We start from the raw sequence: 27,126 nt of genomic DNA on the forward strand, positions 1-27,126 counted from the left end.
GAAACCAAGCATGAAGAACCTTGACGAGCAAGAAGAGGAGGAAGAGGAGTAGGAGGAGCAAGATGAGGAAGAGGAGGAGGAGGAGGAAGAAGAGAAGGTGGAAGAGAAGATGGAAGAGGTGGAAGAAGAGGAGGAAGAGGAGGAAGAGGAGGAGGTGGAGGAGGAGGAAGAGGGGGAAGAGGAAGGAGAAGGAAAGGAGGAGGAGGAAGAGGGGAAAGAGGAAGGAAAAGGAAGAAAAGGAGGAGGAGGTGGAAGAGGAGGATGTAGAAGAGGAGGTGGAAGAAGAGAAGGAGAAGAAGAGGAGGTGGAAGAAGAGGAGTTGCAAGAGGAGGAGGAGGAGGGGAAGAGGAAGAGGGGGAAGATGGGGAAGACGAAGAAGAAGAAGAAGAAAGAAAAGGAGGATGAAGATGAGGAGGTGGTGGAAGAGAAGGAGGGGGAAGAGGAAGGAGAAAGAAGAAAAGAAGGAGGAGGAGGAGAAAGAGGAGGAGGACGAGGTGGAAGAGGAGGGGGAAGAAGAAGGACAAGGAAGAAAAGGAGGATGAGGAGTAGGAGGAGAGGGAGGGGGAGGAGGAAGAGGAGGAAGAGAATGAGGGGTTGAAAAAGGAGGGGGAGTATGAGGAGGAGGAAGTGGAGGAGAAAAAGAGGTGGAAGAAAAGGAGGTGGAAAAAGAGGAGGAGGAAGAGGAAGAGAATGAGGAGGAGGAGGAAGAGGAAGAGAATGAGGAGGAGGAGGAAGAGGAAGAGAATGAGGAGGAAAACGAGGAGAAAGAGGAGGGGGAGGAGGAGGAAGAGGAGAAAGAAGAGGAAGAGGAGGACGAGAAGAGGAAGAGGAGGTGGAAGAAGAGGAAGAGAGGAAGAGGAAGAGAGGAGGAGGAGGAGTAGGAAGAGAAGAGGAAGAGAAGGAGGGAGAAAAGAGGAAGAGAAGAGGAAGAGAAGAGGAAGAGGAGAAAGTTCCAGAGGCTTGTTTGTTACCTAACAGGAAAGATGGTGAGAAGATGGGAAGAAAGAAGCGAGGGCCGAAACCATCGGTTGCCTTAACAGAAGATTAGATAACTTTATGGATAAGGATGAAAGATGGTAAGGGACATGAAACTGCCTAGTGTAGGCCTTATGGTCTCTTGCATCCTCCTCCATTCTTATGTTCTTTGACACAGTCGTTCCCTTTGTAATGAGAAAATAGATTTTGGGTGTGGGATGAGAGAAGAGTGGGTGCATGACTTGACTGGCTACCCCCCCTTATAAGGGGGAAAACGCCTTTTGGAATATAGACAGATGGCTGTATAAAAAGGGTGGCTGGATCAACACACACACACACACACACACGCACACACACACGCACACACACACACATCAAATGATCCACTCTTCACATCCTTACATTTTCTTCAGCGCCAAATGCTCACCAATTTAGTCTGTAACAATACATCCTTATCAAGTAACCTAGTCTTCAACATGGATCACGGTACTCTACATGTACACCATAACAAAAAAATGTCACGTCAAAAATATACAGCGTGGCCCGAAAGTAAATGAAGGTTGCAATTTGTGATCATTTCTTTATCCACTGGCCTTAGACCAAATATGTGGTTCCAGTAAGATAAGGCAGATGCCGAGGCAACGTTTCTATATTGTATCAAAATATTTTATTGTATTTGTAACAAAAAGGAAGTTTACAACAGTGAGTGACTTTTGAGACACCCTGTACATATTTACGAATCATTGGGCCTTCATGACTTTCCATGGCGATGTGAATTGTGGATGTTTTTTGCGTCACCTTTATCTGGAAGTTCAATGGTGCGCGAGAGGAACAAGTCTGTTGCTCTGGGGATAAACGCGCGGAGAGTTCGACCCCAGGGTAGGAAAGAAGGGGAACGGGGGACGGGGGTGGGGGTGGGGGGGTAGAAAACCCACGAAGTACCGCCGTACAGTTCACAAAGTCGATCTAACAGCGACATAGTTTTAACTTTGTCAGGCATTCCAGGGTGGATGAGGATGAGGAGGAAATGGAGGAGGATTTTGATGAAAAGATGGAGGGAATATGCGTGAAGGCTGGGAGTCCGGCATATCAAAGGAAAACGTAAACGCCAGATTCGAAAGTAGTGCAAGGCGTATATATATGTGTATATGTGTGTGTGTATATATGTATATGTATATATATATGTATGTATATATGTGTATGTATATATATATATGTATGTATATATATATGTCTATGTGTATGTATATATATATGTATGTATATATATATATATATGTACATATATATATATATATATATATATATATATATATATGTACATATATATATATATATATATATATAATGTATGTATATATATGTGTGTATATATATATATATATATATATATATATATATATACACACACACACACACAATCATATCCAGCAGTCACGAGGCTTCGATCTCGAGAGCTCATAGTTGGGGTCCCGTCCGCTTGTATCTTGCCACGCAGACCGTCTTATGGCAGCGGTTCTTAATCTTTATTTAGTGCTCGTATCCCTTAATTATTATTAAATATATATATATATATCTCGTCCCCTATCCAATATAAATACAATGCAAACATACGAAAAGGATTAGTGATGCAAACCTTGCTGAGAAATTATTAGATATATTCAATTACTGAACAAAAGTATTTTCTTTATTTCAAAATATATACGTCTAACAGTGGGATCCAATGAATGCACATTATGCTTTCTCATGGTAAATATACAGTACCATTGCACTGGCTATCATGTCTCGTACCCCCCTGGATTACGGTTTCGTATACCTTTGGGGTAAAGGTACCTCAGGTTAAGAAGCACTAGCCTAAGGTGATCGAAACCAGATGCGACCTGGATACCGAGAAAGAGGGCATCGACTGAAATCTGTAGCCCGCATGCCAGCTTTATTTCGGATATCACTGCAATCAGTGATTTGTTCCATTATATATATATATATATATATATATATATATATATATATATATTATATATATATATATATATATATTTTAATTTTTATATATATATTTTTATATATATATATTTATATATATATATATTTATATATATTTGTATATATATATATATATATATATATGTTGAGACAATGTGAAAGGTTGAGGAAAGTAGATAAAGAAGGCACGGTCTTAGTCTGAGTTTATATGTGAACATAAAATGTCGATAATCCTTACAATACCTACGAACAACATCCAATACAGCCATCCTTCCTATCCAATTCTACGAACTTTCGACACACACACACACACACACACAATATTATATTATATATATATATATATATATATATACACATATGTATATACATAAATATATACATATACACACACACACACACACACACATATATATATATATATATATATATATATATACATATACACACACACACATATATATATTATATATGTATATATAATATATATATAATTATATTGTATATATACATACATTAATATATATATATATATAATTATATTGTGTATATATACTTACATACATTAATATATATATATATATAATTATATATATATATATATGGAGGTGAGGTGGCAAAATGAAACGTTAAGGCTAGAGTATGGAGCTTTTTTCAGAACCAGACGTTTCGACCTCTTGGGCCTTCCTCAGTGGACTGAATACAGAATAAAATCAAAGTCCGTCAACAGCTTACATGGTGATCTGACGACCCTGCGTGACCTCACCCCGGTCACGTTGTCCCCCCACACTCGCCGACCGCCAGTTGTGCGGACGTTTGAGCCCTGGACATAAACCCCTTACGAGAATTTGTGGTTTTCTCGGTAGCAATGTGTGCCGCCTCCAAAGCTTTCCTTTTCTTTTTTCCCATTTTCCTATGTAGAACGTGGGCTTCCTTCCAGTTTGGCAAATTATTTTCTTCATCGATGTGAACTACTAGGGCATTTGATGTTCTGTGATGTTTCACATCCCTCTTGTGTTCTTCTAATCTTTTGTCCATGCCGCGTCCTGTCTCACCAATATAAACTTTCTCACAACCTGTACAAGGAATTCTGTAAACAACACTTTTATTTTCTTGCAAAATTTCCGTATTTCTGGTAAACTCACCAATTCTCTTCCCCGCTGATGTTACTAAATTTATTCTGGTGTTCTTTAAAAAATTACTAATTAATGGTGCGAAATTCCTTTTTTGGATACTATAATAAAGAAAACAGAAAACGGAATAAAATTCAAAGTATACAGAAAGCCAACAAACCGAGAAGATTACATTCATTTTTATTCAGCTCACAGTACTAGAGTCAAATCAGGGATAATAATCGGATTCATGTTAAGAGCCCTAAGGATATGCAGCAAAGAATTTTTACAGGATGAGCTTAACCATATCTTTAAAACCTTCCAAGAATTAGCATATCCTTTGGGCTTTCTTATAAAATTAAAACACAAAGCCATCAAAATTATGAAAAGGAGCTCAACAGCTACAGATAACAGCACCAGCAAAGACAAAATATTTATTTCAGTTCCTAACTCTAGATACGCACCATTAATTAGTAATTTTTTAAAGAACACCAGAATAAATTTAGTAACATCAGCGGGGAAGAGAATTGGTGAGTTTACCAGAAATACGGAAATTTTGCAAGAAAATAAAAGTGTTGTTTACAGAATTCCTTGTACAGGTTGTGAGAAAGTTTATATTGGTGAGACAGGACGCGGCATGGACAAAAGATTAGAAGAACACAAGAGGGATGTGAAACATCACAGAACATCAAATGCCCTAGTAGTTCACATCGATGAAGAAAATAATTTGCCAAACTGGAAGGAAGCCCACGTTCTACATAGGAAAATGGGAAAAAAGAAAAGGAAAGCTTTGGAGGCGGCACACATTGCTACCGAGAAAACCACAAATTCTCGTAAGGGGTTTATGTCCAGGGCTCAAACGTCCGCACAACTGGCGGTCGGCGAGTGTGGGGGGACAACGTGACCGGGGTGAGGTCACGCAGGGTCGTCAGATCACCATGTAAGCTGTTGACGGACTTTGATTTCTATTCTGTATTCAGTCCACTGAGGAAGGCCCAAGAGGTCGAAACGTCTGGTTCTGAATAAAGCTCCATACTCTAGCCTTAACGTTTCATTTTGCCACCTCACCTCCATATTTGTCTGTCTTTACATATATATATATATATATATATATATATATATATATATGTATATATATATATATATATATATATATATATATATATATATGCAATGAAAACACTAGGATCGTGTGTTCACAAATGCGTAAGTAACCAGTAGGAAAAGTAAACTAACGAAGCAGAGCGCTTTCCTATAATTACATCTTCAGCACTGAAGATGTAATTATAGGAAAGCGCTCTGCTTCGTTAGTTTACTTACGCATACATACATACATAAATATATTATATATATATACACACATATATGTAATATATATAATATATATGTACATATATATACATATATATGTACATATATATATATATGTACATATATATATACTGTATATATATATATGTGTACATATATATATGTTCATATATATATGTACATATATATATATACTGTATATATATATATATATATATATATAATGTCGGTCCCTCCCGGATTTTACACTTCCTCGCTGCACAGTGATTTCCCCCTTGCTGCGTAGGAGGGGAAGGTCGCCCCACTTGTTATAATAAAATCGCCTGGCGGTACATTGAACAAATGTAGAAAGTGTCAATAGCAGCGGAAGGGAGTGTAAGGGGCATGGAACCCCGATTTCTCTGTGTCTTTTTCTTTCATAATTGAGGGAGTGTTTTGTCGCATTGGTTCTGACTCGGCCAGTGGGAGGGAGAGAGGGATGACCCTTCATCCACGGGGAGCTAAGATGACAGGGAGGAAAGGGTGGGGATGGATGGGCGGGAATTAGGTGGGAATGGATGCGTGCTCTTGACTATCTCCTTTAAAAAAGGGAAGAATTCACTTGTATACGGGTAGATAGATAGTGGGAGAAGGGGAGTGGGGGAAACGGATTGGGGGGAAGGGGAGTAAGGCGGAGGGTTAAAGCTGAAGTCTGATCTTTCATTCTTGGATGTGACAATAAAAAAAATATATATATATACTGATCACACAACCATCCTTCGTTCTTCGTTCTCCCTGGTGACTTTGTCCGAATGCGTTCAAGGAGCTAAGCGATACTGTAACTAAATCCACGTGGTTGTGAAGTAATTCTTCTCTTTACTTATAGTTACTTATGTTAGTATATCCCATTCTTCTCCTTATTGTATATGTTTATTGTATATGTAAACCTCCTTTATTGTATATGTAATACTCCTTTATTATATATGTAGTAATTAATCTCAATATATAGTAATTTTTTATACTAGTCTATATAGTCATTACATTATATAACTGCCCTATGTAACATTAGATAACCGCCCTGCGTGAGTCGTTCCTACTTGGTCGTTAGACACAATATAAGGTTTAACCACTTCCGACCGAATTTCGAGGGAGTTGGCGCAGCGGGCCCGTGAACGTCACCTGGCTGTTCAAAGTGGGGTTGGCGGGTCCTATAGCTGTCAGTTGAAGCTGGTGCGTCGTTTGGGAAAGACGTTGCCTTCGCTCGCACCGCTCCACGCAATTAGTTATATTCTGACAAATATTATATAAAATATATATATAAAATATTATAGTTCCTGTCTATATATATGAATATATAATATATATATATATAATATATAAAATATTATAGTTCCTGTCTATATATATGAATATATAATATATATATATATATATATATATATATATATATATAAAATATTATAGTTCCTGTCTTCCTTGGCGTTTCACAGTTTTCTTCAGTGTTTCACAAAGAGAAAATGGACCCAGCCTAATGACGTCAGAAGCTGCGCAGAAGAATTCAAACGGTCTGACCTGTATATTTAGACCTTGGTTAGACATACACACTGAGCGTAAGCGAAGTTGTCAGGCCTATATGCCATAGCATTCATGTATTTAGTATAACGTTACCCTTAACCGTTTTGCATGCATATTCCTCATTATACGCAAGTGTTTCTCTTACCTCATTATGTCCTTATGTTATACATGTATATGTTTGTCTGCATTGTTCTACCTAGCTTACGCCTAGAGGCAGAGGGTACTTAGCTCTTGTCGCGTGTAGACCTACGAAATACTCCCATGATATTCGATGTTTCACTTGACCACAGTTGACTGCTTCGCATTTGTTTACACACCCGCTGTATGATGCCTTTTTTTTTAATCTGTTTACGTAAATCTTGGAGCTATAATCTCCGATGTGGCCATTTCAAATTCTGCAACCAAGCCGGAAATCCACAGCGAGCCTGAGGAAACGAACGTGCGAATTCTCTCGTCTGCTGGGATCAGATTACAGATTACGTACGCTTACACCAAACATTGGTTTCATGTATTGGGTCTCTAACTTTTTCACTTCATCTCTCCTACCTTCATGAATTCTCAACATTCACGTGGTTCCCCACCAAAAAGAATGATGATGATGATGATGACGACGATTAAATAAGTAATAATAACAACAAATAATAATAAAATAATAATAATAATAAATTTGTTTATGAAGAAAAGTCCTTTGCTTTATTACAAAGTTGACGACCATAATTCATATATTTCTTCTGCCAGGACAGTGTGATCGATTTATTCCAATTCCTTACATTGTATAGAAATGTATCATTTATAACCGCAGGCCTTGAACGCCCTAAATTCATGTCCTGGTCCCTAGATTCAGAACAATTGGATTAACATTACGCACTGGTATAGACACGGCTGAAGTGGGAGATGATAACCTTTCAACAAATAACGAAAAACGTGACGCTTGTGGAGCTACCACTGTTGCCATGGCAACTGACTCTTTTTTTCGTGATTTGTAGTCTGGTACACAGGAGACGGCCGTGTCCACGGTATCTAGTGACGATACTCGGTGGAAGCTGGGACGTCACCTCAGATCCATGGTGAGAGTTTGTTCCTTCCAGCGAACACACAAACGTCAAATAGCCTCAGAACTCCCATATTTTCATGGTTAAAAATACTGTCACGTATCCCGATATCACGTGGTTCTCTTTTTGTAGTTATGGTCAATCGTCGGCCAGCATTCAGTCCCCACCCCCTTTCGGCCACCTGTCAGCTGTGTAGTTTGACACACAGGGTCAGGGGTGTTCTTTTGTTAAGGTCTTGCGCTCAGGTCAAGTAGCCGTGGCCGTTAGTCAATATTGCCAAGTTGTATTATCTTGTATCTTATTGTGGTTATATTTCTTTCTTTGTATTTTACAATTCTTGTTTTATAATGTAACCATATTTCTTGCAACTGGTCCTTTTTGAATCTCAGATACTATTTGTCAAGACGTACGCTGCGGCGTACGGATGTATTTGAAATTCTATTTAAATGACGTTCGTATGGCAACGCTTCGCGCAATGTCAAGTTGCCACCTTTGCAGTTTTTCTTTCTTGTAACCCTTTCTACTATGTTGTGATTAGTCTTAACCCATTCAACTCCGATGACAAGATGTCTTGTCATTTGGTCAAATAAAACAAAAAATTATAAAACACCAAAATGTTTGATCCAACACCAGAAAAATATGACGTCAGTAGTCCTCGCTTCGCTCGCTTGCGAGCGAAGCGAGGAGGACTGACGTCATATTTTTCTGGTGTTGGATCAAACATTTTGGTGTTTTATAATTTTTTGTTTTATTTGACCAAATGACAAGACATCTTGTCATCGGAGTTGAATGGGTTAAGGTTTTTATTTTTGTTACGTGCATTTCTTGTGTGTGTAATTTTAAGTTTTGCAACTAGGTTAGGCTTGTTAGCAATCAGTTGAAGTAGGATAGGAAAACACATCCTATTGACCTTTCGGTCTCTGGCTCCAGTGACCATCAGGTCAATTGGTGAGGCTATATAGAGAAGGTCAACCCGTTTCTCGAGGCTCTTTTTCCATCTTCCTTCTCCGGAGAGGAAGCTACCGCCTTCCGTAAGTTTAAGGTAAACCCCTTTGTTTTAAGTGTCGTTCTAGTTAACCTTTTTGTTGTACTACAGTGCTACGCGTGGTGACCAGACTTTTAGCTTAAACTTAGGGGTTGTTTTAGCAATAAGTAAATGCACGGAGTCTTTTCATCCGCTTTGTATGTTTTCATATTTGTATTTTCCTTTTACTGTACCGATTTGCATGTTTTCATCTTTCATAATTCCGTTTCCGTTGTTTAAATTAGGCAAAATTGTTAACTTATAGTTTATTGCTAAAAAAATTTTTTTAATATAGTGTATAAATGTTTCATTTTAATTTTTCTGTCACCGTACTACACCAGACCTGGCAAAAATCATAATTATTTTTGAAGCAGTACGTCTGTTACGACCTTGGCCGATATTGCATCTCTTTTTAATACGCCAAGGTCATATTATTGACAATACTTAGCACATCCACGATCATTGACGTTTATTTTCATACTCTAGTCGTGGGTTCAAACCCCGCACTCCTCTTATATTCCCAGTAGCGCATAATAGGGCCAAAGGTGACGGGTTCGGACACAGCTACTCAGCTCCTCCTGGCGTAGGTTCCTCATATGGAGATTAGGGGTGCCATGTTGTATGTGAAAACACGACACATTTGTTATATAATTCATATCACAAGCAATAAACGCATATCGCTGTGAGAGCTTAGTGTGCTGGCGGCTGGACAAGAGTGTGAGACGTATTCCCACAAATCCTAAAGGATTCACATGATTCGAAGGAAAGTATTCGTGTTTTCACACCAAAAACCAACAAGATTACCAAGTATCTATGTGCATATCATTGTTTTGTTTGTTTGTTTGTTTAGATTCCTATCAGTTGGGCGTTTGAAAAACAGCCCATGATGATAATAACGACACTAACAGTAATAATAATAATCAAAACTAATTATAAAAATTATGATACTAGTAATAACAGTAATAATGACAATAATAATAATAGTAATAATCATAATAACAATCACAATTGTGATAAAAATTATACGGTAATAAACAATAATGATGAATAATTAATTATATTAATAATAATAATAATAATAATAATAATAATAATAAGTATACATTATGACGATTGTGGATAGGAGGTAAAGGGAACACGGGCTGAGGAAAATACTTTTATTCCTGACTAGTTTCGCCTGAATGGCGAAACTAGTCAGGAATAAAAGTATTTCCCTCAGCCCGTGTTCCCTTTACCTCCTACCCACAATAATAATAACAGTAATAATAATGATAATTATAATAAAATTATAATAAAAATCATTATAATTATAATAAAATAACCATTGACGATAATAATAATTATAGCTATTTCAAATAATAATAATAATAATATTAATGATAATACCAATAATGTTATGCCACTGAATCTCCTACAACTTTCAATCTTGATAAACTTAGGGTTCTGAAAGAAAATTTGAAAGTGAAAGGACTCGAGTCCAAAAGATAACTAAATTCTTTATTAATTTGTATAAGTTTATTTCTCCAAGTGCATTCTTTACCTCCTCGTATTTATCATTCAATATTTGAAGAATTGTCGGAAGGAGAAAGTTAATATATTTTAGATTTTTAATTATAATGAAATGTCTAAGTTTCATAAATATAAACTAAGTAAAAGGTGATTTTGAAGAAAGCCACGAAATGTTAATAAGGTGAAAAAGCCGGTTTAGTATAATTGATAATACACGATATATTAATGATTCAATATATAACAAAATTAAAGAATATATAAAGTTCCCTAACTACACTGACTCAGCTCTGCTACACGTAACTATTAATACTAACTATAAGAGTAGAATACCCTAAACAACGTCACCTGGTCTGGTCTCCAAATAGAGCTCGCCATCCCGTCACCCGCTTCCTCCAACACCTCAAACCGTTATGCATCCACATGTGAGTTTACAATTAAAATTATTTCACAAACAATGGATACTTATTTTATATTTAACATAATTTATCCTTGAGCCAATGCATTTGCAATATTTATCATTCCCAGTACCAGAATATACTTAGGCTATAGATGAGGTTCACGAAACTCGTTTGAAAAAACGCGGACGACGCTGCTTTCGAATGAAACCACGCAACAATGGGATTACATAAAATATACAGAAAATACACTTCTTCACATCACAATACATAGAATCACATATAAAAATGCACTTCTCCATAACAATGATAATAATTAACAATAGTAATAATAATAACTAATAGTAAAAATAATAATAATAATATTCATAGTAACAATGATAAAAATAATAATGACAATAATATTGAACAATAATAATGTACATTAGTAATAATAGTAACTATAATAATTAAAAACAATCATCATGATGGCCACAAAAGTTATATCCTTCGCAATTGCAAGAGAGCCTTCATAGTGTGTGGGTGTGGGGGTGTGGGGGTGTGGGGGTGTGGGGTGGGTGGGTGGGGGTGTTACCTACCACGAAGGGAAGCGGCACGAGCGAGCAGATGTGAAGAGGAACAAGAGTTCACGTGGCGCGTTGTGTGATGGCGGGGCAGAAAGGGCCATGCATTAGGCAACAGGAGGATCAATGGGAATGCTAAAGTCTGCCTGCGGCGGCAGGTGGCAAGGGGGCCCAAAGGGAGGGGGGGAGCTAGGGGGGGCCACACCTGATCCTAGGCAAGGCGAGCTCCATGGGGAAACGGAAGAAACGCCTTGTCGCTTTACAATTTCGGGTCGTATTCGGGAAAAGAATTACGTGGGGATTCGGATGCATAACTGGAATTATTATTTGCTTGAGTTTTGCCGGTATATAATTCATGATTTGTGACTATGTACAGATGATCAAGTTCTTTAACAGTTTCCGGTGAACAGTCTTCGTATCTGATGACAAAGACGAAGCAAAAAACTGTCGTATTATATATCGCCAGAGGGAATAATGTTAGTTCCTAGTTTACTTCTCTCTCGAAGACAAATAGCAGTCTTTTATCATTGTAATGATTGTCATTATTATTATTATATTAGTTTATTATCTTTATCATTATCATTACTACTATTACTATATTATTATCATCATTGTCATCATCACAATTATCATAATCATTATCATAATTACCATAATCATCATTAATATTATTATCATCATCATCATCATTATTATTATTTTTACTACTACAAAGTTCACATTTCTGATACAGATATACTGTCAAACTGTTGAAAAAACTGGTTTACTCCATTGTACGCGGTGTTTTGAGCTGAGAGTTACAATAACAACCAAAAACTGAACAACTCTCTTTTCGCTGTGTAGGAGAGGCGTAGTGCCTCTTGGCCGAATAAAATCGCCTGGCGGCACCCTGAAGAGACGTGCAGGTCACGAGTCGTAGTGAAGAACATTCAAAGGAATTATTGTCACTGACAAGAGTCTCCAAGAGATTTCGCAAGGCCGGTACAAGGCCCCCTTTGGGCAGACAAAGATTTTCCTCAAAATTGAGGATTCGGTCAAGGTGCTGGTGACAAGTCAGATAAGTCGACATGAACCTTTCTCAGACTTTTACACCCTTACAAAGGATTACAAAGGATTACAAAGAAGGAGCATACTGACAGAATTTTTGGTCCATAACTAGGTCGGATTCGAAAAAATTATAATAATGATAAATGAATAAAATAATATAAATAATAATAAAACAAATAAATAGGTTAAGTTAATAATAAACAAAGAGGTAAATAATAATAGACAGATAAATATTAATAATAATCAAATAGTAAACTGACAATAACAAACAATCTAAAATAAATGGCAGGCATTACAGCATCTTGTTTAGTTTTTTATACGAATCTTAAAGCTTCGAACTGAACTACATTGCACTGCTTCTGTAGGAAGTTTATTCCATCCATTAACTACACGGTTGACGAAGTTGTTTCTACTCACTTTCAAATTAAATCTATTTCCTGACAGTTTGAGACCATTATTTCTTGTCTGATTCTCATTCAGTGTGAAAATATTGTCTTTTTATGTTGTCAATTACCTTTAGAATCTTAAAGACCTATATCAAGTCACCTTTGAGTCTACGCTTTTTTAGGGTAGATTCATACGTTTTAGTCGATTTTCGTATGGTTTATTTTTTATATATAGAATCAGATTTGTGGCTCGCCGTTGTACTTTTTCCAATCTATCAATGACTTTAATGAGATTCGGTGACCATACTGAAACAGCAGATTCCAAATGTGGACGAACTAACGATTTACATAGCTTGTTAATGGGAGATGGACTTCTGAAGTCAAAAGATCGCGCAGTCCTAGAATCTTATTTGCTTTCTCAGAGGTTGAAATACACTGCTTAGATTATTTGAGATCGTTATTGATAAATTATAATAACCCCGAGATCCTTTTCATTATCCACTTTTGTTAACGAATTTCCAAATAACTTGTAATCGCGCTTATTGTTATTTTTACCTATGTGCATAATCTTGCATTTACTTGTATTAAATTTCATTAGCCATTTTTAGACCACTGCTGTAGTTTATCTAAAAATCTTCTTGAATACCTAATTGGTTTAAGTGATCATTTGCCCTTCCGCACAGTTTTGTATCTCCAGCTAATTTGAAGATAATATATTTCAGTCCGTGGTTTATATATCTATATATACTATGAATAAAAATGGATGTGCTGTGTCTTGCAACACTGCTTCTGACCTAGGGAAGAGCCAAGATAAGATGGAGGGAGGGAGGGGGTGACTGGGAGTGGAGTATGTGGGAATGGAGTGGGTGAGAGTGGATTTTATGCCTTTGATTTTTGGTTACCTCCCTTGTAAGGGGGAAAAAGCCTTTGGTATATGTATGTATGAACAGAAGTGGCCCAAGAACGGAACCCTGAGGAACTCCACTCGTAACTATGCAATACCGGTACAATTGGGAAATCACTGGAGACTTTAAGATGGTGGCTTTCCTGCTTGGTCTCCAGGGAGGCGTTATCATATGTCAATGCTTCGTCTGCCTTTGGAACAGAAAATCCATCACTGAATACTACAAGAAGAAGAACTGGGAGCAACGAACAGAATTTGTAGTTGGGACCCACAACGCCATGTGGGAGCCAATGGTTGATTCCAGGATTGTGCTCATGCCGCCACTCCACATTAAGTTGGGATTGATGAAGCAGGAATCAACCGCTTTTAAGTACCTTCTTGAGTCCTTCCCCAAGTTATCAGAGGCCAAAATCAAAGGTGGGATTTTTGTTGGACCTCTCATAAAAAAGGTGCTTGAGTCTACCGAGTTCTCCAATAAGCTCAGTAAGATTGAGAGAACAGCATGGAACTGTTTCATAGCAGTTGTCAAAGGCTTCCTGGGCAACCACAGAGGTAAAAACTACCAGCAGTTGGTGCAGGATCTGGTAACGGCTTTTGGCGCCATGGGATGCAGGATGTCCCTTACATTTCATATGCTGGACGCTCACCTGGACAAATTCAAGGACAATATGGGCGCCTACTCCGAAGAATAAGACGAGCGATTCCATCAAGATGTGAAGGAGATAGAGCGAAGGTACCAGAGCCACTACAATGAGAAAATGATGGGGGAATGTATCTGAGGGTTGGCGCGGGAGAGCGACCTGGACTACAACCGTAAATCCAGGAAACCCAGTCATTTCTGACGTATTCAAGTTGTTTTATAACTGTCGTTTGTTTTTACTTGTTTGCTTTTGATAAGCTTGTGTCATAAAATATATACTCTGCTGGTTTCATTATATGAACTGATAAATTAGAAAAAAAATAAAATATGAAAATTTCGAAATATCAAGTCCTCCTCACAAACCCAAACCGGGAAACAAAAAACCGGGAAACAAAAATGTGTTAATGATAAATACTGATGAAAAGAAATGTGTGGCGTGACAAGTTTAGTGATGGTTGTGTATGTTTTAGTGATGCTTGTGTATGTGAATGTAAGTCGGTCTGGGGCTGGTAGGAAGTGCTTCTTCTCGAGAGGGATGAATGGTCGCTGCGGAGCCTTTCTTAATTCTTGGGCCACGTAACATAAGAACGGAAGAGACTGCAAGAGACCATAAAGCCTACATTAGGCAGTTCCATGTCCCTTACTGTCATCCCTATCCATAAAGTTATCAATCTTCTCTTAAAACGACCAATTATTTCAGCGCTCACTACATGATTTCTAAGTCTATTTCATTCATTAAACAACTCTTCTGGTAAACCAGTTTTTGTCTGTCTCCTTCCATAACTACGTGTCCTGCCCTGCTGTTTTAACATGGCGACCTCTAATAGGTAAAACTATTTTGTTACAATCAGAATGAAGAGCGGCATTTTCCGAATCCTATGTAAATTGATGATAGTGAAAACAGGTAGTATAGGACAAGACTAACAAAGGATTACAAAGGTAGAGCATATCGATAGGAGACCTATTGGTCCATAGCTAGGTCGGATGTTAAGAATGGATAGTTCAACGAAGAAATGAATAAATAAGCGAATCAAACAATTATCAGGCATTGCAGAATATTGCTTAGGTGTTTATCCAAATGCATCTTAAAATTTCGAACCGTATTACCCTGCGCTGCCTCTGCCGGAAGTTTATTCCATTCATTTACTACACGGTTGGCGAAGTTGTTTCTACAGATTTCCAAATTAGATCTACGTCAGAGAGCTTCAGACAACTATTTCTCGTCTGATTCGTATTAAGTGTGAAAATTTCATCACTTTTGAACGCTGGAGTTCGCATGAGTATCACACGACAGGCAAGAGTTGTGAGTGGATGTAGTTTTCCCTCGTTGACACGGGCAAGTGTAGACACGAGGATAGTTTGGAGGCAAGTTGACTAACATTCTGTTAACACTGGGCAAGTAGATGGGTCGTTTAAAAGCCGCTAGCACTCCCTCGTTGACACGGGCAAGTGTAGACACGAGGATAGTTTGGAGGCACGTTGACTAACATTCTGTTAACACTGGGCAAGTAGATGGGTCGTTTAAAAGTCGCTAGCACTAGCGGATAGTAAACTAGCCCCGTAGCGACGAGGTTTAGCGTGCAGAGACGGAAAGGAGTGGTAACCATGAGTGTAAAGGCGATAAACTCTTTACAGCTTGTTTATCATATACCAGATGGAGTCCATATGCTCACATCCGTCGTGGTGGTGACTGGTTGGATGGTGATGTCGCGAGGCCCCCAGGGTGACAGGGTGGTGTGGGAGGCTCAGCTGAAGGCGACAAGTGGTGCGTGCGTGCGTGTGCACGCGCGTGTGTGCGTGTGATTCACCATAGTCTTGGATCACGTATTCAACTCGTGATTGACAGTTATTAACCTCCCGGATGAGAGCTCAGAGCTCGTATGACCGATCTATGGGTAATACTGTAACCTTACACGCGCACACACACCCAACTCCTCGCCCACGAGTTGGAGTAACACCCCGCAGCGAAGCGATACTGAAATTATTTTAGCCCTGGGCAGGATTCGATCCCGGACCGCCGTAGTGACAGGCGAGAACTCTAACCACTGCGTCACGAGGTGTGTGTGCGCGCGCGTGTGTGTGTGTGTGTGTGTGTGTGCGTGTGTGATTCACCATGGTCTTGGATCACGTGTTGGACTCGTGATCGACAGCTATTTCCCTCCGGGAAGAGAGCTCAGAGCTCGTATGTGTGTGTGTGTGTGTGTGTGTGTGTGTGTGTGTGTGTGTGTGTGTGTGTGTGTGTGTGTGTGTGCGTGTGTGTGTGTGCGTCTGTGTGTGTACACTATCTGTGTGTTTATTTTACCTAACTCAAGTATACAGGAGAGGATCAATGCTCATGGGGTCCCGTCTTTCACACTCCAACTTAGGTTACATCCTTATTTTCCGATTATCATATTTAGATTTGAATTCATGTAGCGCGCGCGCACACACACACACAGACACACACATATACGAACTCTGAGCTCTCTTCCCGGAGGGAAATAGCTGTCGATCACGAGTCCAACACGTGAAACAAGACCATGGTGAATCACATACACACACACACAAACACATACACACCTCGTGACGCAGTGGTTAGAGTTCTCGCCTGCCACCACGGCGGTCCGGGATCGAATCCTGCCCAGGGCTGAAATAACTTCAGTATCGCTGCGGGTTGTTACTCCAACTCGTGGGCGGGGAGTTGGGTGTGTGTGCGCGTGTAAGGTCACAGTATTACCCATAGATCGGTCATACGAGCTCTGAGCTCTCATCCGGAAGGTTAATAACTGTCAATCACGAGTTCAATACGTGATCCAAGACCATGATGAATCACAGAGAGAGAGAGAGAGAGAGAGAGAGAGAGAGAGAGAGAGAGAGAGAGAGAGAGAGAGAGAGAGAGAGAGAGAGAGAGAGAGAGATGGACATACTACCCGGCATTCATTGGTGGTAGAGAAGAGGTGGCAGAGGCATGACGAATGTTGGCCTAAGTACAATAGAGTGGTCAAAAGTCTTGAACGACTCAATACGCTTCCCTGTGTAGATGGAGCTTTTGTTCCTGAATATATGACCCATTTTTGTACAAGAAAGCCCATTTCACAGCAAGGCGAATAGTGAATGGGGATATATATCAAATAAACTAGTAATAACATTTACATTTGTCAATGACTGTCTATACGGTATTGCATAACGTAGATCATGGGTTATTCTGGGGAGCCTCTGGGTGCCAAGAGATGTCAATTGGTGACAGTGATGTCAACGGGTGCTAAGGATGTCAGTGATGTCACTGGGTACCAGGAATAATAGGTGCCAGGGATGTCAATAGGAGCCAGGGGTGTCACTGGGTGCCAGGGATCTCACTGGTGCCAAAAGATGTCAATTGGTGCCAGAGATGTCGGTGGGTGCCAGGGATGTCAGTGGGTGACAGGGATATCAATGGGTGTCAAGAGATGTCAATTGGTGACAGTGATGTTAATGGATGTCAGGGGTGTCAGTAGATGCCAGGGATGTCAATTGGTGCCAGGGATGTCAATTTGTGCCAGGGATGTCAGTGGGTCCCAGGGATGTCAATGGGTGACAGATGTCAATGTGTGCTAAAGATGTCAATAGGTGCCAGGGATGTCAGCGGGTGCCAGGGATGTCAGCGGGTGCCAAGGGATGTCAGTGGGTACCAGAGATGTCACTGGGTATCAGGGACGTCACTGGGTGACGTCGAATTGCTACAAATGACATATCACTCTGCGAGGACATTATTCAACGACGCCACACGTAGCGAGAGCTTAAGCTTTGCCTCACCCTTAGCCTCCAGCTGTGAGGATTATCTCCGATTATCTCCCCAGCAGGCTCCCGTCTCATCCGAGCCGTTTCCAAGGAGACAAGATATAAACAGGCAGAATCACGTCTCACTCAAGTCCTCGATGTATCTCCCTGCCTACGCTCACGCCAACATAAGCGACGCTCTAAAACTGCCCCACTGTAGAACAGCTAGTCTTTAATACACGCAATATATAGGGAGCGAGGGGTTTCGTGTAAATAAAAAATCGCGTAAATTAAATTGGGGTGGGGGTATATTTGGTTATACAGTACGACTGAAAATATAAACAATTTCTTAGGGAATATTTCTGGATGTAAAAATAAATAAATAAAATACAAATAAATCTGGACCCGACTCGTATTACTTCAAATAAATCGCATAATTCAAATAAAATGTATTGTTTTATCAATCGCGTGGAACCAAATTCGCGTAAAATAAACCTGCGTAAATTTAGAACTAACTGTTCGCCTACGAACAGGGCATTCCTGTCTCACCTCGTGACTCATGGCCAGCAAAAATTTAAATATTTAAACCACCCTTTGTGAACATTTCGCCCACGGACGTTTGGGCCATCTTTCTCAACCTTTCCCATTGTTCCATCCACCCCCTTCTCCTCCTCCTCTTCCTCCCCCCCCTTCTTCTTTTCTCTCCCCGTTCCCTCCTTTCCCCTTATTTAATCTAAAGCATATGTATCTCAACTTGTATTTGAAAAAGCTGTAATAAGCTAAACGTCGTACAAATAAAGGCTCCGTCCTCATATGGTGTATAACTCGTCAATCTTGTCGGCAACTGCCACTTTCATGAAAAAAAATATTTCCTCATGATATTACTCGAGCTACCAGACTTCCAAATTTACACAACAACCATCAACAATTAACTATTCTGCCATTTGCTCTCCTCAAATAGCAATGACTATACCAAATCCTGGTCTACACCAGTCAAACTACCTGCTGTCGCGGAACGGCATTTTTGTTTTCAATGTGCCACGTGCCTATAATATTTCGTAGTAATATCAATTTATACCGGAAACGATATATATAATGAATATCATGAAAGTTTACAATTTCTTTAATCTTCTATCTATTTTGTAAACAATACAATATCGAAACATACATACATACATATACCAAAGGCTTTTTTCCCCTACATGGGGGGTAGCCAAAAAGAAAAAGGCATAGAAACCACTCCCACCCATTCCATTTCCTATATATTCCACTCCCCTCCACCCTCCTCCCTCCCTCCTATCTTGGCACCTCCTGGAAACATACAAAACAATAATAAAAAATAACCCTTAGATTCTACCAATTCCTTAAATGATTCTTTAGCATGACCTGGACACTTAGAGCCTCGTAACGGAAGCTGATACCTAGCGTACTTTAAGTATCACTGGTCTACTCAATACCAAAACATCCATCATCCCTCCACAACAGAAAACGGGACAATGTTGCCACTGTGATTTATGCCAGTTCCCACAAATGAATGAAAAATTTTCCGCAAAATTCCCACAAGGAAATCTTAATTTCTACATTTTCCCCACAAAAAGAAGGAATTATTATATACACACATAAGTTCATTGCAACTCATAATTCTTCAAATTCTACATACAATTCTTCAAATTTCTCCCACAAATGTGGGAAATTCCCACAAAATGGCACCAATGAAACAGGACTATTAACCAAACTACAAGTACCCTCGACTACACAACCCAACATTTGAAACACAAGATAACACACAACAGAGGCGCGATATTTTCATATGAGGTTAGGAGCATACGACAGGAGAGGCTGAGTAACTACGGCCGAAGCCATCATATTTCCCCTATTCTTCGCTTTGCAGACTATTGGGGCTGGTAATTGTCATTTTTGGGAATCGGTATGAAGTGCGGGATTCGAACTCACTACTAATTGGATACGAGACCAGCAGCGCTGGATCAATTGGTTGCTTTAAGAGAAGATTAAATAGATTTATAGATAGGAATGACAGGTGGTAAAGGACATGGAACTGCCTAGTGTAGGCCTTATGGTCTTTTGTAGTCTTCTCCATTCTCATGTTTCTTTATTCAGATTACGTCACCAGCGATTAGTATAGAAGCGCCGGTAAACTACAACCCTCGAGCACTTTCACTCTACGTCATCTCAGATCAGCCAAGCGAGCGGAGGCCGCATTTGTCTGGAAAGCAACGCCAACCGCAATGCGTCATCTGGCCTTCAGTGATACGGCAGATTGTCTCGTCATGGCGTTAAGGAGTACTTCCTGCTTTGGCACAAGGCGCTCTTAAAGGTGAGAAGTCCGACCTAGTTATGGACCAAAAGGTCTCCTGTTGGCATGCTCCGCCTTTGTAATCCTTTGTAGGAGACTCCGAGTAGCTGCGGTCGAAGCCGTCACCTTTGCATGGACTGTTGGGGAAGGAAGCAGCCACTATTGGGAATCGGAGAGGAGTGCAAGATTCGAACCCATAACTGAGCGAGGGGGGGGGGACCAACACGCCACCAGCGCACCAAGTCACCCTTATGGGCGAGGTCCCGATTGTACGGTCTTTTGTCACGCCTTCAGTGCTTTGCTGATGGTCCACATCTCGCATCCATACAGCACTGGAACAAAGACCCTTCCAGAGCAAGCTGTAAACTCTCCTTCAAAGTTATATACTACTCTTGACATCCAAAACTGACCCATGACACACTGGAGCAATGTAAACATGCCTTTCGTTGGATGCTTTAAAATAAACCTGGAAAGAAATGAAGGAACTAGTGACAACTAACTGGAACCTGGAATAACTGATCATGAAAAGGTGTAAAACATTGGCTCTCAAAAATTTCCAGGATGACACCCCCCTTAGCTTCCTAACGCCCCTTACCCTCCATCATACACACATGCGAGCACACTTTATATATATATATATATATATATATATATATATATATATATATATATACTGTATATATATATATATATATATATATACAGTATATATATATATATATATATATATATATACATATATATATATATATATATATATTTTTTTTTTCTTTTTTTTTTTTTTTTTTACTCCGACTTCGGACTACGTAACAAAGTTACGCAGTCTTATCTTCTATGAACTGTTATGACGCAGATTTTATCATTCAGATTTTTGTATTAAAAAAAAACAAAATTAAATGCTCCTAATGCCAACCAGGCCCCAACCGACCCTCCAAAGATCTAAGATCTTTCCATCCCCCACCCCCTATTCGGGAACAAATGGCGTAAAGTGAGTAAGACGTGCAAGCAGAGGAGCATCCCAGGTACAGTATGTCGCTCATTCCATTGTTTTGTAGATCTGAAGCGGTCGTATCGATTTCCACGAGGCAACTCGAGCCTCCGATTTCGATCGGACACTTCCAATTCCGCTCTGCGTTGCCGGCGTAATCGTCAGCGTGCTGGTCTCGCGTTCGCTTAGTTGTGGGTTCGAGTCCCACACTCCTCTCCGATTCCCTGCAGTGAATGTTTGTTACCTGCCCTGACAGTCCAAGCGCACAGGACAAAAATGACGGCTTCGGCCGCAGTTACTCGGCGCCTTCATCTTATAACTTCGGCAATGCTTCTAGTTCAGTATCAACTGCGTTGACGAGATTATTACATTTCACAGCTTGTTCAGATCATAACATCAGAAACTGTCTTGCAACATCCTGTATATCAATTCAGGAAGAGCACATGAGTGGTGTGGTGCTTGGGTGATACAATTTAAGAGGAGAAATATATTTATTTATATAAAATATTAATGGAACACGAAGGATTCGCTACGAATAATTAATAATTAATGTATAGAGACTGGGAAGAGCGGAAACGTACGTTTTGCATAAATTTATGTTTAAGCAAATAACGCGTGGATGATTAACGTGTGTGGTTTGCTAAACGAGTGTTTACTGAGGCCAAAGAATGAATTATGAGGAAAATCTAAAGCCCTATCCACACATTCCAGATTCTCGTTAAATGCTGTGAATTTGAATAGCTGGAAGACGACTTTGATCACAGTAATCAACGCTTCCCTAAAGACAAATCAACAATGTGTCTAATATTCGTATAGTTTTTAACTCCTCTTAGTTCATCAATTAGCTTCTCAATCTATGACGCAAAGGTGATTTGACATTTGGAGATTCGAAAAATAAAATATTGTAACCAAAGTCGTTTCTACTCGAACGAACGACTTTATGTCGTGTGTGTGAGGCAAGGGCTTTAGTGACGAGCAATATGTGCAGATACATCAAAGACGACTGAAGCTTCTTCTAGCGAGGTGGAGCTAGCAAAGAACGTGTAGGCAGGTTTGGACAACAATGAACAGATGAATGGAGAGTAACTCATTCACCTACTTTTCATAATGACCATAATTATCACCCTGTACTGAGAGACGGACTGCATATAAATGCAGTCAATGCCTTAGACTGGCAAAACTGGAAGAACATAACACATGGCAGAGAAAGATGGCGAGATTTAGTGTCGTCAGGGTTCTACAAGAGGACTAAAGACCACCAGATAAGTCGATACTTCAGGGACTTTAGAGACACCCCTATGGACCAGAGTGTATGTATGTCAGTAACACATCATTCAAGAAAGAACGGTAAGCCATTTTTTTCTATTTTTATCATCATCATTATTAATATTGTTATTATTATTATATATTTCCCCCTTTCTGCTTCTTCCCACGAATTTAACCTTTTCCATTCCCATGTTTCCTTTGGTGGGTGATATAAGAATATCGCCATCGTGCCTCATACATGACGATGGAGACTAGATAGGGCGGAACAATGGGACCCGGAATTCCCCTCTGCAAGTTTCTCCTACGAAAATTCAAGACAAATGAAAGTCTTGAAGAAAGAATCCAACCAGAACCCTAGTGTCTGGGTCAGTGAATGTGCGTGGATGTGAATCAACTGAGAAGATTGGTAGGATTATTGTGAGATGAAAGATGGATGTGTTACGGTCGAGTGGAAGTAAACTGAAAGGGAATTTCTAATTTGAATTTGTGAGTGAGAGAGGCTCTGCTGGTGATATGATGTATAAGTGATTGAAAGTGTTATCGAGGATAATGTAGATAAAGATGAAGATAGGGTAGGTGGCAAGGTCCTACTAGCAAGAGAGAGGGTATTTTCAATTTATCTAAAGGTATGCATGTATGATTTTTGGTAGATCCTTTGTGTTGTGGGACACGTAATGCTAGAGGGATGACCCAAAAAATGTAACTACAGTACAATGTACCAGTAAGGAACGAAAAACGGAGAGAAAATAATGGATATGTACAATGAGAGCGAAGTGATGATAGCAAATACAGCGTTTAAGAAGAAAGAGGTACACAAGTATATGTGGGCCAGGGTGGTCGGGAGGGAGGGTAGTCGAGAGAGCAATGATGAATTATGTAGTGATGTCCAAGAGGGCGACTGGAGGAGTTCTGGATGTGCATATGTTAAGGGGAGAGAACGGTGGAACCTCTGATCTGGTTGAGGGGAGACCGTGAGTGGATATAGGATGGAGACAGGGAGAGAGATGCTGAAAACGAGTTGAATGAGAGGGGGGGGGAGTGGATGAAGACTATACGAAACACAGGGATACATAAAATGAAACGAAAGGGTGGGGGAACTGGGTTAGAAAAACACTGTACGTGTTTCAAGGAGGAAGTAATAAAGTGTGGAATAAATGGTGCGTGGGTTGAAGAGAACGGGTTGGAACAGAATGAAGGGTAGTAAATATTAAATGAAGTGCAGAGTGCGATAGTAGAACAGGCGTGTATACGAGGATTGGTTCCTAAGAGAAAATGTGAAAGTATGAGAGGTATAAAGACGATGGAGGTACATTAGAAGATGAGACAGACAAATTGCCAGTCATAATTGAAGACTGGGGAGCCACATTTTAACTTCTGATATCCCATTATTTATCTATTTATTTATTTTTTGCTGTTATTCAACCTCTCCTGTACTACTTCTACAATTCCAAATCTATTCTCAGGCTACTGTGCTGGTGGACAAGAATACCGTCCCTGTGTTACTACGCGCGTTGTAAAAGGTGACTAAGCTGGGTGAAGGAGGGGGGGGGGAGACTGGGAATTCCCCCTCTCCGTTTTTCCTCCATGTTTTTTTTCTACATTCAACATCGTTATGGAATTATCTACGTGGTTGGACTTTGTACAACTTTGTAAACAATGAACAGGGGAAAGAGGAGGTGATGTGTGATGGGACTGGTTAGTGGGAATGAGAGGTGATGGTACCACGTAAAAGGTTTGCGGTACAAGAATGGTCATAATAGACACCGCGTGAGGATTTAACATCATTAAATGTACAACGTTTCGTTTGTGCCTTTTCAACAAGCGAAACATCGTATATTTACCAAAGGGGTTCCATCCTCACACGTTGTCTACTCTGATCATTCTGTCGACAACTGCCATTTTTAAACCACAGTAAAAGAACGTTGAGGTTGGCGTCGACTGCTGATGCAACGGACTTCTGACGATGCTCTCCACAGTGTGACGAAGAACCGAAGAGGGTGAGGGGGGGTGTTAATCATGGTAAGTGGGCAATGTTTCCTCTATATTTTTGCTACGTGTGCAGAAATTTGCTTGTATGCAAAATTTGCCTTCTCTGAAAAGTACGTGCGCATCCATGCGAATTACCATCTAATCATGTAAGCAAATACACACAATTAGTTTGTATTACATATTACCTCCACCAAACAGTGACGGTTGGCAAGTTACCATATTTTTAAAGATTTTTTATGTTGATGTTTAAGTGGAACTTATTTAATGAATGTATTTTAATGTCATTTTAAAAGCTTGTGTGCGCACATTTTTACTTTATGTGCACTAGTTTTAAAACATATGCGCCCGCACATGCGCACAACTGAGGGAGCGCAGCATTAACCTTCATGACTGGATGATCGGTAACTTGATGACTGAGAATTTGATGATTGGTAACCTGGTCGTTTTAAGAGTAGGTAAATAGGTACAATTGATAAGCGAGTAGCAAATTAGTAATTCGATAAAAGAGTGAAATATTCAGAAATGAGTATTATACGGTTGTTGGTTTGCTTAGTGAATTGTAACTTAATAACAGAGGAGTAATTTGACAAGGAAATGGTAACTTAATAAGCACGTGGCAACTATACAAATCTACAGTAACTATATACATGAATGCCAACTAGGCAAACTCACGGACACAAGTGTGTGTTCAGTGGATGTGAATGATACATAACTGGAGAGTAAAGACTAAATTAGAACTGACAGAGGTGGATGGTCGAATTTAGTGAAAGTGTGTGTGTGTGTTTACCTAGTTGTATTTTACGGGAAGGGGAGCTATGCTAGTAGTGTCCCGTCTTCATATCTCATTTTATCTAAACTATTATTTTGTGTGTGTGTTGGAGACAAGGAGGTGACTGTACATTGTGGAAACCAATTGACAATAACAGCAAGTTTCGACAAATGCATTGAGTCTTCGGTGAGCAGGCAAGGGTGGCCGATCTGCCCGATCCGCACCAACCATTGAATGAATAAATAAGAAGTGCACGGACGCTGGGATCGAACTGGTCCGCGAAGTGACTGAGGAACAGAGAGGAAGTGACGGGGGTAGAGGGGCAAGGGAAGCATGACCTATAACTCAAGAAATACGCACAAAAACAAAAGAAATTCTTTCGTGTGAAGGCAGATGCCGAATACTTCCATGTATAATTAGTAAACATGTACTAACTTGGCTGGCAGGATTGTTACCTAGCGACCTCCCCCCCCCCTCCTCACCTCCCTACCATGACGACCAATTTGTATCCAGTCTTATCCCGGAAGCTCCCTAACCTCCCTCCCCCCTACACCCACCCTAGAGGTGGTGGTGGAGGTAGGGGAGGTTATACTCGTCATATGTATGTAAACTCATTATTTCATCCAGCTGACGGCAGCTTTGACGTCATCTGCCCAGTCTCTTCTGTCAAGCACTAACATCTGTTAAAACACATACTCAGGAATAATAGACGTGAAATAGCTCGTCTCTTCAACTCGATACAATTTCAGATTTAAATTATTTGGAATGTCTTCCCCTTGTGTTTGGAAGAGAAACACGCCACGACACGTCAAATTACTGTTCAAATATGAATGCGGATCTAGCATTTCACACTTCTTTGCATCAGTTCACAGGTGATATGCTAAACAACACTAACCTTCTGTCTGCGATTGTCAGGAGAAGGTGGCAAGATGGACAGTCAGCTTTCCTTCCCGGCTGATTTCGTGACTCTCCTCCCTCGCCTCACTGTTTACCTGCACTGCCAGCACGCGTCAGGCAAGAATGCTCTGCCCAAATGACGTACAGGCCCTTTCACAATATTCGCATAAACTGGGCGTAAAGGGTATTGTATATCAAACAAAAAGAATCATTATTATTCATTCTAAATATTTCAACTTAAGGAAATGTTCTGTCTATATGATAATGTTATAGTTTCTCGGTACATTTTTGTTAATTTATTTCCGATAACTGAGTTCATTCACGTAATAAATATAATTGTTTCTCACTTACTATATATTTCTCTGAGAAGCATATGAACCTGGCTATTTTGCAACGTTAGCATTTTACAATGAGTTAAATATGTACAATGTACTTGTAAGTACTAAACAGTGACAATTACCTCTGTCATCACGGCGCAAGTAGTGTACAATACTACCTTCCTACTAATAGTAGGGTAAAGTATCTTAAAATTGCTTCTTTAATTACGAGTAAAAATATATAAGCTAAACTGGTCTGCGAGACATCGTACGTCTGCCAGCGCAGTTTGTCATCCTCCAGTCCTCCAGTTTATGACGCAAGGTGAAATCGTTTTCAGGGATTCGTGATTGAATGAATCACCACGCAGTAGAGAATCATCATAATACAGAAAATAT

At 39.8% G+C, this 27,126-nt stretch overlaps 1 protein-coding gene across 2 annotated transcripts in view; it reads right to left on the reverse strand.

Annotated features, from left to right (window-relative positions):
• Window positions 1-26,518, reverse strand: part of LOC143027028 (clavesin-2-like) — a 76,830-nt gene extending 50,312 nt beyond the window's left edge. For both annotated transcript variants that reach the window (XM_076187871.1, XM_076187869.1), the window contains exon 1: window positions 26,412-26,518. The gene's annotated coding sequence lies outside the window, so the exon portion shown is untranslated. The remainder of the gene's footprint in view (window positions 1-26,411) is intronic.
• Between the last annotated feature and the right edge of the window lie 608 nt (window positions 26,519-27,126).

This window comes from Oratosquilla oratoria, chromosome 7 (assembly GCF_046742065.1).
Source record: "Oratosquilla oratoria isolate Oo_2021 chromosome 7, ASM4674206v1, whole genome shotgun sequence".
In the NCBI taxonomy this organism is placed as follows: domain Eukaryota; kingdom Metazoa; phylum Arthropoda; class Malacostraca; order Stomatopoda; family Squillidae; genus Oratosquilla; species Oratosquilla oratoria.